Source organism: Moschus berezovskii, chromosome 21 (assembly GCF_049115385.1).
Source record: "Moschus berezovskii isolate FMDL1 chromosome 21, NW_MosBer_1.0, whole genome shotgun sequence".
Lineage (NCBI taxonomy): Eukaryota > Metazoa > Chordata > Mammalia > Artiodactyla > Moschidae > Moschus > Moschus berezovskii.
The window spans coordinates 48,988,284-49,003,776 of record NC_142480.1 but is presented as its reverse complement, the minus strand read 5'-3'; the positions used below and the strand labels follow the sequence as shown (position 1 = coordinate 49,003,776).

The following is a 15,493-nucleotide window of genomic DNA, read 5'->3' as shown; positions in this document are numbered from 1 at the left end:
GGACACCAGGTCACATGTGTGGACCCTAACTGAAAAGGAAGCTGGGAAAGTGTGAGTGGGGTTTCTACTTCAGTGGAGGCGCAGAGTGAAAGAGGGGTGGACTTTTTAAACATAAGAAGAAAAAAAAAAGAAGAGTGTTTGGGGGTGCAGGAAGAATGAGGAACGTTCATATTTAATTAGGAACTTTAAAAATCACAAGAATAAGAATCGTTTAGAGGTAACCATACTGCTTTGAGAGAGATCTTTGAGCTCTGACCTGCTACGTGGGTATGAACCCACCCTGCTGCTGCTGCTAAGTCGCTTCAGTTGTGTCCGACTCTGTGTGACCCCATAGACAGCAGCCAATAGGCTCCGCCGTCCCTGGAATTCTCCACACCTACATGCCCTCAAATTCTTGCCCTGCCCCAGGAATCCACAGCATTAGGGTGGATGCCCCTCCTCACCAGGGGCCTTCTTCCCTTTGTATCTCAGGAGCAATGGTTTAACCCTTGCTGCTTTTATGGTTGGTTGGGCCTTTTTAGGCAAACTCAAATGCCTTCAAGGGCCAGGCAGGTAAATAAATGGGTGAAGTGAGCAGTGGGAAAGGCAGGGAGCCGGCAGGAGAGGAACTGAAAGAACTGCCACTTCCTTGTTTACTTGAATTTCTTTTAATCCCCAAGATGACTTTAGATGGGTTGTTCAAACCAGAATCCAATAGAAGGCTAAGAATTGAATTTGGTTGTTCTGGGTCTTAAGTATCTTTAATCTAGAAGAAACACTGGGCTGTTTGCTTTGTTGTTTTTGTGTGTTTCTACTGACAATGATTTGAAGAAGCCACACCAGTGTCTTGTTGACTGTCTAGATATATGTGCTGTTTCCTTGTGATGTCTGTCACCTTGTTTCCTTAATCCTTGCATTTTCTGAAAACTGAAAGTTAGAGCTAAAGGCTTGATTAAATTTGGCAAGAATATATCCAGGTGGTGCTGACTCTGCCTAATTCATCACCTCAGAAAGCAGGGGACAATGTCCTACTCCGTTCCGTTCCGTCGCTCAGTCGTGTCCGATTCTATGCGATCCTGTGGACTGTAGCCTACCAGGCTTCTCCGTCCATGGGATTCTCCAGGCAAGAATACTGGAGTGGGTTACTATTTCCTTCTCCAGGGGATCTTCCCCACCCAGGGATCGAACCCAGGTCTCCCGCATTGGAGGCAGACGCTTTAACCTCTGAGCCACCAGGCAAGCCCAATGTCCTACTAGTAGCGATGAAATGGAATAAGACCTTCTCTGATTAAACTTATTCCATTATGGAATAAGACCTTATGGTCCTTGCCACCACCCCTACCCCCCGCCCCAACCATGACCTCTGTCTGCCTTTTGTCTGTGAAAAACTTTAGTCAAAGAATAAGTTTAATCAGAGAAATGAGACATGTGGAAACAAAGGAGAACAGTCAAAGGAGACAAAATAATAGTAATGTAGTCATTAAGCACAGTCAAGCCCTTTTGTTCTTTCTCATGGGCTCTAGATAATATTCTGAGCCGTATCCTGTGAGTTGTCTCATAAATACTAAAACACCAGGTGGAAAAAGTTAACTGCATGATGACCAGACTGTATCCACGACGTGAGCTGCCACAATTCTGAAAACTGGCTTCAAAGAAATGGAAACAAACTGACCCTAGAACTGAAGATTAACTGTATCTAAAACAAGATGATGCTGGTCAGATCACTGAAGACCAATTTGAAGATGACTGTCAGGGCTGACTATGCTGTTTCTATATGCAGCCCCCTCCTTCTGCCTATGAAAGCTCTTGCCCCACTGATTGCCACTGTGTGGGGGGGAACTGGCCTTTGGACAGATGTCTGCCCTCTCAAGTTGGTGGCATCTGAGATTAAGCAAACTTTCTTTTCCACCAGCCTGGCCTGTTTATTGGCTTTCAAGCAGTGAGCAGCCAGCCACACACACTCTTTCAGGAACAGTGATGCTAGATGAAGGACGAGGTTTAGAAGGCCCCTGCCATTGTAACTTCATATTTTCCTCCTTAGAAAAATCATTTCCCCAAGAAAGCTTTTACCTAATGATTTTAGCATCCATTGACTCTCCTTTCCTGAATTAATTATTTCAGTAGGGATTGAAAGAGGGTGTTTTTCTGATGCTACAATTTCTTCGACATTTATTAGCTGGCATTCCTGGTAGCTCAGCTGGTAAAGAATTTGCCTGCAATGCAGGAGACCCCGGTTCAATTCCTGGGTTGGGATGCTCCCTTGGAGAATGGATAGGCTACCCACTCCAGTATTCTTGGGCTTTCCCAGTGGCTCACTGAGAAAGGAATCCACCTGAAATGTGGGAGACCTGGGTTCAATCCCTGGGTTGGGAAGATCCCCTGAAGGAGGGCATGGCAACCCACTCCAGTATTCTTGCCTGGAGAATCCCCATGGACAGAGGAGCCTGGAGGGTTGCAGTCCATGGGGTCGAAAAGAGTCCGACACGATTGAGCGACTAAGCACACAGCACATTCTTCTGTAAATAAGAATTTTCTTAATCAACTTGAACTATTTGGTGATCCTGAAACGGGAACTACTGGTTCCTACTGGACTGCATTGTCAGGAACCATATCACAGGCTTCCAAGAGGTTATTTTGAGTGATTATTTCAATTTATTCAATTTGTTTATCTTAATCTTCTATGATAAGCAAATATCACTTTTTAATAAGAAATAATATTTAAGGAAAGAAATCAGGATAAATACACAAGGACACACAAAGAGTAGCCATACTAGGTAAGAAAATAAGAACTGGACTGACCCCGGACCATGCCTTCAAAGTCAGAAATACTTGGACAGGATACCAGGCCTGTAGGTACTTGCAAAGATGTTACATATCTATTCATCAGCCCTGATTCTCACAGTATTCACTGTCATCCTCATCACTCACAGTTACCACACTAATCACAGGGTGGGGATGGGCAGGATGGGGTAACCAGGAAGGATGCCATAGGCACTTAGCTGAAAGAGTCAAGTCATCTTTGTCTTTGTCTTTGAGAGCCTTTAGATCATCTGGCCCTACCCAAGAAGAGGGCCTTTCCCAGCTATTCCTACACCACTCTAACCCCTGCCAGTTCTGGCAAGAACTACCCAGGCTGGTGCCATTGTTCCTAGGTCAACTGAGCAGTCACCCAATCTAGTAGTAAAGCCAGCAGGCCAGGGAGCAGGATGGTACCCCAGTGACCTGTGGTTTTCAGCATGTAAGTCTTGCACATCGTTTGTTAAATTTATCCTTAAGTATTTTCTGTTTTGTTGTTGCTGTAAATTGGATTGATTTTTCAATTATCTACTGCTAAAAATTATGGAGGGGTTTCCCTGCTGGCTCAGCGGTAAAGAATCTGCCTGCCAATGCAGGAGAAGCAGGTTTGATCCCTGGGTCGGGAAGATCCCCTGGAGTAGGAAATGGCAACTCACTCCATTATTCTTGCCTGAAAAGTCCCATGGACAGAGGAACCTGGCGGGTGACAGCCCATGGGGTTGCAAAGACTTGGACGCAACTGAGTGACAAAAGCAACAAAAAATACGGACTGCTTCACAAATTTGCACGTCATCCTTGTACGAGGACAAGGTTAATCTTCTGTATTATTATAAGTTTTGGTATTGAGTAAGTGAGTGAGTGAAGTTGCTTAGTCATGTCCGACTATTTGAGACCCCATGGACTGTAGCCTACCAGGCTCCTCCACCCATGAAACTTTCCAGGCAAGAGTACTGGAGTGCGTTGCCATTTCCTTCTCCAGGGGATCTTCCCCACCCAGGGATTGAACCCAGGTCTCCCGCATTGCGGACAGACACTTTACCATCTGAGCCACCAGGGAAGCCCATGTTTTGCTATTCAGTTCAGTTCAGTTCAGTCGCTCAGTCGTGTCCGACTCTTTGAGACTCCATGAATCACAGCACACCAGGCCTCCCTGTCCATCTCCAACTCCCGGTATTCAGTTCAGTTCAGTTCAGTTCAGTCGCTCAGTCGTGTCCGACTCTCCGCGACCCCATGAACTACAGCACGCCAGGCCTCCCTGTCCATCACCAACTCCCGGAGTACACTCAAACTCATGTCCACAGAGTCGGTGATGCCATCCAGCCATCTCATTCTCCGTCGTCCCCTTCTCCTCCCGCCCCCAAACTTTCCCAGCATCAGAGTCTTTTCCAGTAATCACTGCAGATGCTGATTGCAGCCATGAAATTAAAAGACACTTACTCCTTGGAAGGAAAGTTATGACCAACCTTGATAGTATATTAAAAAGCAGAGACATTACTTTACCAACCAAGGTCCGTCTAGTCAAGGCAATGGTTTTTCCCGTGGTCATGTATGGATGTGAGAGTTGGACTGTGAAGAAGGCTGATCACCGAAGAATCGATGCTTTTGAACTGTGGTGTTGGAGAAGACTCTTGAGAGTCCCTTATACTGCAAGGAGATCCAACCAGTCCATTCTAAAGGAGATCAATCCTGGATGTTCATTGGAGGGACTGATGCTGAGGCTGAAACTCCCGGTATTAGGTTGGCCAAAAAGTCATTTCTGTAACATCTTATGGAAAAACCTGAATGACCATTTGGCCAACCCAACATATGGGCTGTCAAAGTGATGTTATATGTGTTTTAAGTAAAAACATAATAAGATCAACACTTTTGAATTTTTAAGTAAAACTCCAGGCAGGTAAGTCCCTTCTTTCCCGAGGCCTCCTGTGCTCCTAGGACACTGCAATAGACCGCTACCTGGGGTGTATGGGATCTAAGCTGAGAGAGTGTACCTTCCGCTGCATCATTATCTGGCTCTTTCAGCTTAAACACAACCTCTGTTCCCCACTGCAAACTTCACATCAGCTGAGATTCTGTAAAATGGTTCAGCAGTCCTCAAGCAGGCTATAGAAATGCCAGGGCCTGGCTCATTGGCTCAGCTCTCACATTCGCCCCCAAATATTACTGGAAAAGAGAGATCCCATCTCAAGGATCTAAGGACAGCCAGAACGGGTGAGAAGGGAGGCACCTCTGTCAGGTGTTCAAGAATCCATTTCTAGCGACTTCCCTGTCAGTCCATTGGTTAAGAATCTGCCTGCCAATGTAGGGAACATGGGTTCGATACCTGACCTGGGAAGATCACACATGCCGTGGGGCAACTAAGCCCGTGCGTCACAATTACTGAGCTCACATGCCACAACTACTGAAGCCCACGTGCCCTAGAACCCATGCTTCCCAACAAGAGAAGCCACTGCAGTGAGATGCCTGTGCACAACTAGAGAGTAGCCTCTGATCTTGGCAAATAGAGAAAGCCTGTGCGCAGCAACAAAGACCCAGCACAGTCAAAACCAAACACGTATCTAAATAAAAAATTAAGAAAAAAAAGAATACCTTTCTAAACTCATGGGCAGGTCATATCGAGCCTTGTGGGAAACCTCTCTTCAAACTCAGGTGAGACTGGTGCTTTCTGATCTGATGTGCTTTCTAAACTAAACACAGTTTCACCTCCTGTTGTTGTTGTTTAACTGTAATAAGGCTTCCCTGGTGGCTCAGATGGTAAAGAATCTGCCTGCAATGCAGGAGACCTGGGTTGGATCCCTGGGTCAGGAAGATCCCCTGGAGAAAGGAATGGCTACCCACTCCAGTATTCTTGCCTGGAGTAAAATACATACAACATAAAATCTACTATTTTAAGCATTTAAAAGGATAGTTCAGTAGTATTAAGTACATTCACTTGGTTGTACAACCATTACCACCATCCATCCCCGGAATGATTTCATCATCCCAAATCAGTTTTCTCTTATTAAAATATTTTTATCTGATCTTAGGCTTTACCTATTTGAATATTTACTTATTTAAGAATGAATTAGGGACTTCCCTGGAGTCTTCCAGTGGTTAAGACTCCACACTTACAATGCAGGGGAACAGGTTCGATCCCTGGTTGGGGAATTAAGATCCCATATTAAAAAAAAAGAAGAAGAATGAATTAAAAGCAGGTCCCCAGCCCTTCACTCGCAAACGACCTGGCAGCCCCGAGATGAAGTTGTGATAGAAATCTCTCCCCTCGTGGCTGCTACTAGCTGGTTCAGGCCTCTCTGGCTTAGCCCAGCTTGGGGCTGTGAAACTGCAGGTCTACTCTAAGCAGAAGGGTGGGTGGGAGGATCCCTAAGGGGACAGGCCTCTTGATTAGCTCCAGCCCTCCCCTCTGCTCTGGCCATGGCTCCATCAGACAGGCTGCAGTCCTGCCCACCCCATAAATTGTCTGGGGTTTGCGTTACTTCTACCTTACCACCCCAGACCTCACGGCTTCCCTGAGCCTCTACAAGGCTCTCCAAGAGTTGTTGTTGTTTAGTCACTAAGTTGTGTCTGACTCTTTTGAGACCCCACAGTCTGTAGCCCGCCAGGCTCCTCTGTCCATGGGATTTCCCAGGCAAGAATACTGGAGTGGGTTGCAATTTCCTGCTCCAGGGGATCTTCCTGACCCAGGGACTGAATCCACGTCTCCTGCACTGGCAGGTGGACTCTTTACCACTGAGCCGCCTGGGAAGCCCCCCTCCAAGAGTAGGGAGGGGAACGTGTGCTCCTTCCCCAGAAGCCAGGCTATCCCGCCTTGGGTGACCCTGAGGCTGATGGCTGGTCGTCAGGGTGAGGCCTGCCAGGGTCTGTGAGCAGCGTAACTGGCTTCCAAGGAGTTCGATCTTAGAAGGAGTTTCCGCTTTGCTCAGTGGCTCCAGAGACCCCTCATTAGCTTCAGTCCCATCTCTTGACAGGTTTCCCTGAGGTGCCTGGGCTGCCTCCCCCACGGACCTTCCTTTTGTCCTTGGGTTTTCACGAAAGTGAATGACCCAGTGTTCTAGGCCATTTCCATAGGACTTGAGGGGTAGGGTTTCTGGGCTCTGTGTGGTCCTGATAAAGCAGGCCTGGACAGGCTTCACTGGCTTCAGTCACAGCTTGGCTCGCTTTGCCAGGAAAGGGAGGGCTGGTCCCACATGGTGCTGGGGTTGTACCGACCCTCAGACAGGGTTTGCCCAGGGACCATGGCTGGGTAGGAGTGAGGGTGGGGGTAGAGCAAAGCGGTAGGGGTCCCAGGCCTCAGGTCGGCCAGGGTCAGAGAGGATGGGACAGAGGTGGGGGCAAGCCCCACCCAATCTTGTTGTTCAGTCTGTAAGTTGTGACTTATCGATGCTGCGACCCCATGGGCTGCAGCACGCCAGGCTCCTCTGTCCTTCACCGTCTCCCAGAGTTCGCTCAAACTCACGTCCATTGAGTCGATGATGCCATCCAGCCATATCATCTGTCGCCCCCTTCTCCTCCGGCCCTCCACCTTCCCCAGCATCAGGGCCTTTCTTTCCCACCCAATCTTACCCCTCCACTCCTGCACCCCACGCCACCCTCCTCCATGTCTCTGAACCGCAGCACTGCCCCGCCAGTAAGTGGAGGGACCAGTCAATCAGCTGTGTGCTGTCCAGCAAATTATTTAAGCTTTCTAAGCTGTATAAAAAAAGGGGGGTGGGATTCTAGAAAACACTTACCCAGAGGATTTTTGGAAGGTTAAATAGGAACGCTCCTTGTGTAATACCAGACACTCAGAGAGTGTGCAATACCCATCACTTTCCTCTCTGTAACAGTTTTGTGCCCATTGCTTTGCTCTATCAGGGAAGCTAAGCAAGCCGGCAGTTCCCAGCAGGGGTGGGGAAGCCACTGTTTTCTCTTTGTGCCCAGAAATACTGCTACCACTGGATGGCTTCCCCCACCAGGTAACACTGGAGTATTGAGACCCCAGGCACAATGGATGGATGGACAAATGCTGCGGTGGAGGAGAAACAACGTCCCCCAAGACCTGCCCTTTACCCAGACCCACCAAGGACACCTGTTCTTCATGTCACTGCCAGTAAAAATTTCCAACCTGCAACCTCAATCCAGTTCAGTTAGAATCTGTGGGGGTGTGGCCAGCTTTGGGTATTGTTTAAAAGTCCCCAGGTGCTTCTAATGTGTAACTAGGGTTAAGAACTACTGGTCTAGTCCAACCTCCCCATTGTAGAGATAAAAACACACAGGGGGGAGAAAAAAGTAATCTCAGAAAAGTTAAAAGTAATAAAATACTTAAAGGGACAGGCAGAATCTAGTATAAAGTTCAGTTCAGTTCAGTCGCTCAGTCGTGTCCGACTTTTCGCGACCCCATGAATCACAGCACGCCAGGCCTCCCTGTCCATCACCAACTCCCGGAGTACACTCAAACTCATGTCCACAGAGTCGGTGATGCCATCCAGCCATCTCATTCTCTGTCGTCCCCTTCTCCTCCTGCCCCCAACCTTTCCTAGCATCAGAGTCTTTTCCAGTGAGTCAACTCGTCGCATGAGGTGGCCAAAGGATTGGAGTTTCAGCTTTAGCATCACTCCTTTCAATGAACACCCAGGATTGATCTCCTTTAGAATGGACTGGTTGGATCTCCTTGCGGTACAAGGGACTCTCAAGAGTCTTCTCCAACACCACAGTTCAAAAGCATCAATTCTTCGGCGATCAGCTTTCTTCACAGTCCAACTCTCACATCCATACATGACCACGGGAAAAACCACAGCCTTGACTAGACGGACCTTTGTTGGCAAACTAATGTTTCTGCTTTTTAATATACTATCAAGTTAGGACCCCAAAAATCCACCGCATTCATGCTCAGTCATTTCTGACTCTTTGCGACCCCATGAACTGTATGTAGCCCATCAGGCTCCTCTGTCCACAGAATCTTCCAGGCAAGAATACTGGAGTGGGTTGCCATTTCCTCCTCCAGGGGATCTTCCTTACCTAGGGACTGAACCCTTGTCTCTTGCAGTGGATTTTTTTTTTTTTTTCACCACTAGCACCACTTGGGAAGCCCACCCCAAAAAGGGAGCCAATTATTATTTCGTTATTTCTATTATTGCTCTAGATAGAGCTGGCATCAGGGGCAAATGACTTGCAAAACCACACAGGCTCTCACGCTTAGAAGGGTCCTGAGTTGGTTTAATGCTCTGTTGTTGCTATTTCGAAATTTTAAAGTGTTTTTTAAATAAAGGGGTCCCACATTTTTGCACTTTGCACTGACCCTGGCCCAAGATCATACAGCTTTTAAGAGCAGAGTGGATTATCACCTCATTAAAGAAAGAGGAGGAACACACTTGAAGCAAAGAGGCTTGTTGGTGTGGGGATGGTCTGGGTCCACTGCCCAGGGAGGTTCCTTCTATTGTTCATTCCATCACAGGGAGGAGGCTGGCCTTGCCTCTCTTGGAGGAAGTAGGGTAAGAGCTTCAGAACTTCCTCTTACTGGCTGTGAGAGGCCCTCTGAGCCTCAGTTTCTTCATCTATAAAAGTGAGGGAATAATGCCTGTGAAATATTGTGAGGCGTGTCCCTCTAGATGCATGACTCCCTCTCCGTTCAGTTGCTCAGTCGTGTATGACTCTTTGGGACCCCATGGCCTGCAGTCCGCCAGGCTTCCCTGTCCATCACCAATTCCTGGAGCTTACTCAAACTCATGTTCATCAAGTCGGTGATGCCATCCAACCATCTCATCTTCTGCCATCCCCTTCTCCTGCCTTCAATCATTCCCAGCATCAGGGGCTTCTCCAATGAGTCGGTTCTTCGAATCAGGTGGCCAAAATATTGGAGTTTCAGTTTCAACATCAGTCCTTCCAATGAATATTCAGGACTGATTTCCATTAGGATTGACTGGTTGGATCTTCTTGCAGTCCAAGGGAATTTCAAGAGTCTTCTCCAACACCACAGTTCAAAAGCATCGGTTCTTTGGAGCTCAGCTTTCTTTATAGTCCAGCTCTCACATCCATACATGCTACTGCTACTGCTAAGTCACTTCAGTCGTGTCCGACTCTGTGTGACCCCATAGACGGAAGCCCACCAGGCTACCCTGTCCCTGGGATTCTCCAGGCAAGAACACTGGAGTGGGTTGCCATTTCCTTCTCCAAACATCCATACATGACTACTGGAAAAACTATAGCTTTGACTAGCTGGACCTTTGTCGGCAAAGTAAGGTCTCTGCTTTTTAATATGCTGTCTAGGTTGGGCATAGCTTTTCTTCCAAGAGCAAGTGTCTTTTAATTTCATAGCTGCAGTCACCATTTGCAGTGATTTTGGAGCCCCCCAAAATAAAGTCTGTCTCTGTTTCCATTTTTTCCCCATCTATTTGCCATGAAATGATGGGACCAGATGCCATGATCTTAACTTTTTGAATGTTGAGTTTTTAGCAAGAAGAGTTTTTCACTCTCCTTTTTCACTTTCATCAAGAGGCTCTTCAGTTCCTCTTCACTTTCTGTCAACTCTAGATGCTGGAAATAGATAACTCCCCACCATGTGTTCCAAGTGCAGCCTTGTCAGGTCCTTTTCTTTCCCCCTGCGAGGCTCAAGCACATTAAGGTCCCAGACTTCAGCTTTTCACACACAAACTAAGACAGAAGCAATTGAGGGGAAAGTTTTCATTCTGGAGCAGGGTGTGTAGGCTTCAGAGACCTTAATGAAGTGTTGCTGCTACTGCCCTCTGGTGGTAATATATCTGTATCTGCACAAATTCATAACATCCTTTGGGGAAATGCAAAGATGTTGATAACATCCTACAATTCCATTAAAAAAAAAATTGATGTTGATGTTTGGTAGAAACCAGCACAATACTATACAGCAATAATCCATTAAAAATAAATAAAAAATAAAAGGGAATAGCACAGGAAAAAAATAACTGATTGCTACTCTTCTAGACACTAGGGATGCAAAGACAGATAAAACACAGTTCTTGCCCTCACAGTAGATGTCAAACAAACTCTGAAAGAGATAGCTTGAATACAGTATAACAGGGCTTCCCTAGTGGCTCAGTGGTAAAGAATCTGCCTGCGATGTGGGAGGCCTGGAGTCAATCCCTGGGTAGGGATGATCCCCTGAAGAAGGGAACGGCAAGCCACTCCAGTCTTCTTGCCTGGAGAATTCCATGATTAAAGGACCCCAGCTGGCTACAGTCCATAGGGTCAAAAGGAGTCAGACACAACTGATCGACTAACACTTTGACTTTTCAAATACAGTGCAATGTGATGTTTTAATAAAAACAATGACTCCTGACTTCTGGTTCCAGACAAAATGGAGTAGACATATTTATTCCTAGTCTTCTGACTAGCAAAAGCTAAAGTTCCCCTGGACATTCTATATAAACAAACATAAGAATATCCTGAGAGTTTGCAAGAAGAGGCAGACTGGCCAGACTTCTTGAGACCCAAGAAATGACATAGCAGTGTGTACTCTGGGTTTCCTTTATGCCTCTCATATCTAATTAGGTACTGGAGAAGTGGCAACCTAATACACCAAAGGATGCAGGCAAAAAAAACCCAACAAAACAACAGCAACAAAATCTGCTCTCTCTAGTCAAAAGAACAGGAAAGGGGCAGGCTAGTAAGAGAGAAAGCTTTTAGGCAATAATAAATCACTTCAGTCTGGCCAGAATTAAAACAAAAACAAAGCAATGGCTCAGCCCCGTAAGAAAAGGCTGAGTGGAAGTCTACGATTCCAGACTCGGACATCATGAGGTGGCCCCCTCCCTGGTTAGAGTGGCATCAGACAAGGCCAAGTGGGGGGCTGGAATTTTTTTTAAGGGTATGAGAGGACGTTTCTTTATTTATTTACTTAGGGCTGCGCTGGGTCTTGCTGCATGCAGGCTTTCTCTAGCGGCAGCAAGTGGGGGCTACTCTGTATTTGCGGTGCACAGGCTTCCTATTGTGGTGCACCCTCTAAATATGTGGGCTTCTCTTGCTGCCACATTGTCTTACTATAGAGAGAGGTTGTCTCCTTCCACTCTAGGTCGGTATTCAATGCATGTATTAAATTCTTCCTGCTTTAAATACCTAGCATGGTTTCTGAGTCCTGCACTGAATCCTCAGCCCCTTTGTCCAGGCTTCCCAGGTAACCTTCATCACCTGGATTTTAACCCCTTACGTCTCCATATTTCCCCTAAGAGCCCATCTCCCACCCTTCCTTGACCCCCTATAGTGTTTGCTGGAATGGCAGTGTACCGTGAACAAACTTATCTACATCCTCAGATCTTCACCTCCCTGCTCTTTTGGAAACCCGGCTAACGCCTGCTGATATTACTTCCAAAGTAGTTTCCCCAAGTACAGGCCGTTTTCCCTCTCACATCACTCATTCCACCTGGCCTGCAGGTGGGGGGAAGCTATCCTTCTTTTTCCTTCTCCATAAAACCCAGCCTTTCTGACGTTAAACCATACCCTATCTCCTCGTCACAGTCATCCGTAGATCCTTACCTCATTCACTGAGCATTTGGGCCACAGGCTCACTGTCTCTCTCTACCACTGCCCCTGTCATCATTCTTGGTAACTTCAGTATCTGGAAAAATGATCCATCCAACATAGACCTCTCAGTCAGTCTTCCCAAGTTCCCCAGGCTCCCTCGCAGGTAGAGGCAGTGCTATGTGACCCACTGAGATTGAAGTCAAAATCTGATGGTGGGATGGATTCTGTGAAAGCTTTGCTTTCTTGCCTTGGGATCTGCTCTCTTCTTCCGACCTTGAATACAAATGGGGTATACTGACCAACCCAATAAAAGAGTAGAAGACAGGGAGAGAAAGAGAAACAAATATTAAATAAAGAAACTTTAAGGGAGATTGTTGAATGCAACGGGGAGAAGAAATGCAGAATAGCCAGATCCCTGTCATTGTTTTAAATGAAGACCTAACCAATCAACTTTCGGAGAAGGCAATGGCAAGCCACTCCAGTACTCTTGCCTAGAAAATCCCATGGACAGAGGAGCCTGGTGAGCTGCAGTCCATGGGGTTGCTACTAGTTGGACACGACTGAGAGACTTCACTTTCACTTTTCACTTTCACACATTGGAGAAGGAAATGGCAACCCACTCCAGTGTTCTTGCCTGGAGAATCCCAGGGACGGCGGAGCCTGGTCGGCTGCCGTCTGTGGGGTTGCACAGAGTCGGACACTACTGAAGTGATTTAGCAGCAGCAGCAGCAACCAATCAACTTTACTCTCAAAAGTATTCTATAATAAGCCCCTCCTTATGAAGCTGGTTTTTCTATCTAGGTTGCAAGCATTGTGCCCTGGGAACCTGCTTTTTGGAATCTGAATTTGATCCCATTTGTGATTCTGCTGTGTATAAAATCATGGAGACTCTTCAATTGCTCTGAGCTTCAGTTTCCTCTATTTGTCAAAGCAAGAGTCTAATAATAATTCTTTAGAAGTGAGCTTAGCAAAATCTTGTCCCAGGACCTTTGCACCTGCTCTTCCCTCTTCCTGAAAGCCTCTGCTCCCAGATGTTCACAGGGCCTCTCTCCCTTTGTGTCCAAGTGGTTTCCCTGATTGTCCTATTTGAAACTGCATACTCCTACCTACTCTATGTTACTTTTTCCACCTAATTCTACTCCAAACCTTTTATAATCACCTAACATATATGTTTGGAGAAGGCAATGGCACCCCACTCCAGTACTCTTGCCTGGAAAATCCCGTGGACGGAGGAGCCTGGTAGGCTGCAGACCATGGAGTTGCTAAGAGTCAGACACGACTGAGAGACTTCACTTTCACTTTCATGCACTGGAGAAGTGTCAGGAAGCATCTAACAGGAGGCTTCCTGTGTACTGTTTTGGATCTGTCAGGAATTCTCTGTTTCTTATTAATTCCTGAATATTCAGGAATTAATAGGAGAGGCAAGCCTCTCCCGGGGGGCTGAGGAATCCAGGCATTTCCTTCATTAGTTTCTCTATACGGTGATAAGTACCCTCTTCCTTTTTATGAAAAAGTGATTATTTACAACTCTCTCTCTTTAGTATGGATTACCTATATTTTGTAAGTCTGGAATTTTAATCTTTATCTTTGCTGAGAATAACTACAGTATATATGCCCACACCATGTTGATTAAAACACCTCTGCTCCATCAGAGCTTTGGTCCCCGTGTCTTGCTTTCTCTCTCTCTCTTCAGGCTAATTCTTGGAGTGCAGAGGTCCTCTGGGTTCACTTTCCTGCCCGGGCTTCTAAGACCCTCTGGAGAAGGCGCTCTGTGCTTTCACCCCATTGAGAGAGCGCCTGAGGCCTTCCTTAACAGAGCAAGCTCCGTGCAGGGGCTTTCTGCGTAAACCAAGGAATATCAGCTTCTTTCTTTCTCCTTTACTTTCTCATCGGTTGACACCGGACCACCAGGTTCCGGTCCATTAAAGGACTTCAGCAGAAAAGGAAATGGCAACCCACTCCAGTGTTCTTGCCTGGAGAATCCCAGGGACGGGGGAGCCTGGTGGGCTGCCATCTATGGGGTCGCACAGACACGACCGAAGCAACTTAGCAGCAGCAGCAGCAGCAACAACACATATGTTACTTCCTTCTTTGGCTCCCCCTACTGGAATGTAAGCTTCCTAGGGCAAGGACAGTTAGCTCTTCTGTTCCCTGTAATGATTATTTATTGAATGAATGAACAACAGGTGTGCGTGTTTTTAGTAAGCAAGATCCTCTGGAGAAGCGTTTGGCTACCCACTCCAGTTTTCTTGCCTGGAGAATTCCATGGACAGAGAAGCCTGACAGGCTACAGTCCATGGGGTCCCAAAGAGACAGGACTGACTTTCACTTTCACTTGACACATTAACACTAAAAAAATATTTGTTGCTCTGACAGTCGATGGATCAGGAAGTGTCCAGGAATAAATCTACAAAGCATCATTGGTGGTCTTTCTTGAGACAACTGGCTCAGAGAATCTCAGGACTGGAAGAATATTTAAGGTAGCCCAGTTCTAGCTAGAAAGTTTAGATTCTCCTCTGCTGTTAGAACCAATAATAGAAATCTCTAGGATCTAGAGCCACAACTTTTTCTACAATTGAGGATTCTTCTATTTGCAACAGAAGGATCCTTTTCATTAAGAATATTCTCCCTGAGAAGGGACATTTGTATACCTATGGACGATTCATGCTGATGTATGGCAGAAAGCAACACAGTATTGTAAAGCAATTATCCTTCAATTTAAAATAAATATATTAAAAAAGAATATTCTCCTCGAATGTAAAGGCAAAACAAAAAATATAGAACTGTAGAAAACTTGGAAAATGCAACAAAAAAAGCCAAAATAAACCTTTAAAACCATTACCATCTTACTACCAGATACACTTAAATTTTCCCTACACAGTATTATCAGTTGAAAAATATATATGCAGGTAGACAGAAAATTTTGGGATCTCATTGCATGTGTGGTTTTGTGGTCTTTTTTTCCATTTAACATTAAGTATAAAAACATCAAAATTTGCATAACGTTCCCCTTGGAAGTGTACCATAACTTATTTAATCATTCTCAAGCTGTTTCCTTTTTTTCTCAAGTTAAAGTTTTATCCCAATTTCCAATTAACTTCTACAACAGAAACGCCTCGAAAGCAGGGCAAAGAGAGTGAACTTTTAATTCCTAATATTTTTTTCTTAAATTACAGAAAGCTAGTCTTCGTCTTCAGATCCCACACCATAGAAAGTCTAGGTGGCTTACAAATCAGTTCAATTCAAACTA

At 46.0% G+C, this 15,493-nt stretch overlaps 1 non-coding gene across 1 annotated transcript; it reads right to left on the bottom strand.

Annotated features, from left to right (window-relative positions):
* Nucleotides 1–3,533: 3,533 nt before the first annotated feature.
* Nucleotides 3,534–3,635, bottom strand: LOC129550854 (U6 spliceosomal RNA). The gene has a single exon (XR_008684972.2). It is a non-coding gene; the product is annotated as a U6 spliceosomal RNA (small nuclear RNA).
* Between the last annotated feature and the right edge of the window lie 11,858 nt (nucleotides 3,636–15,493).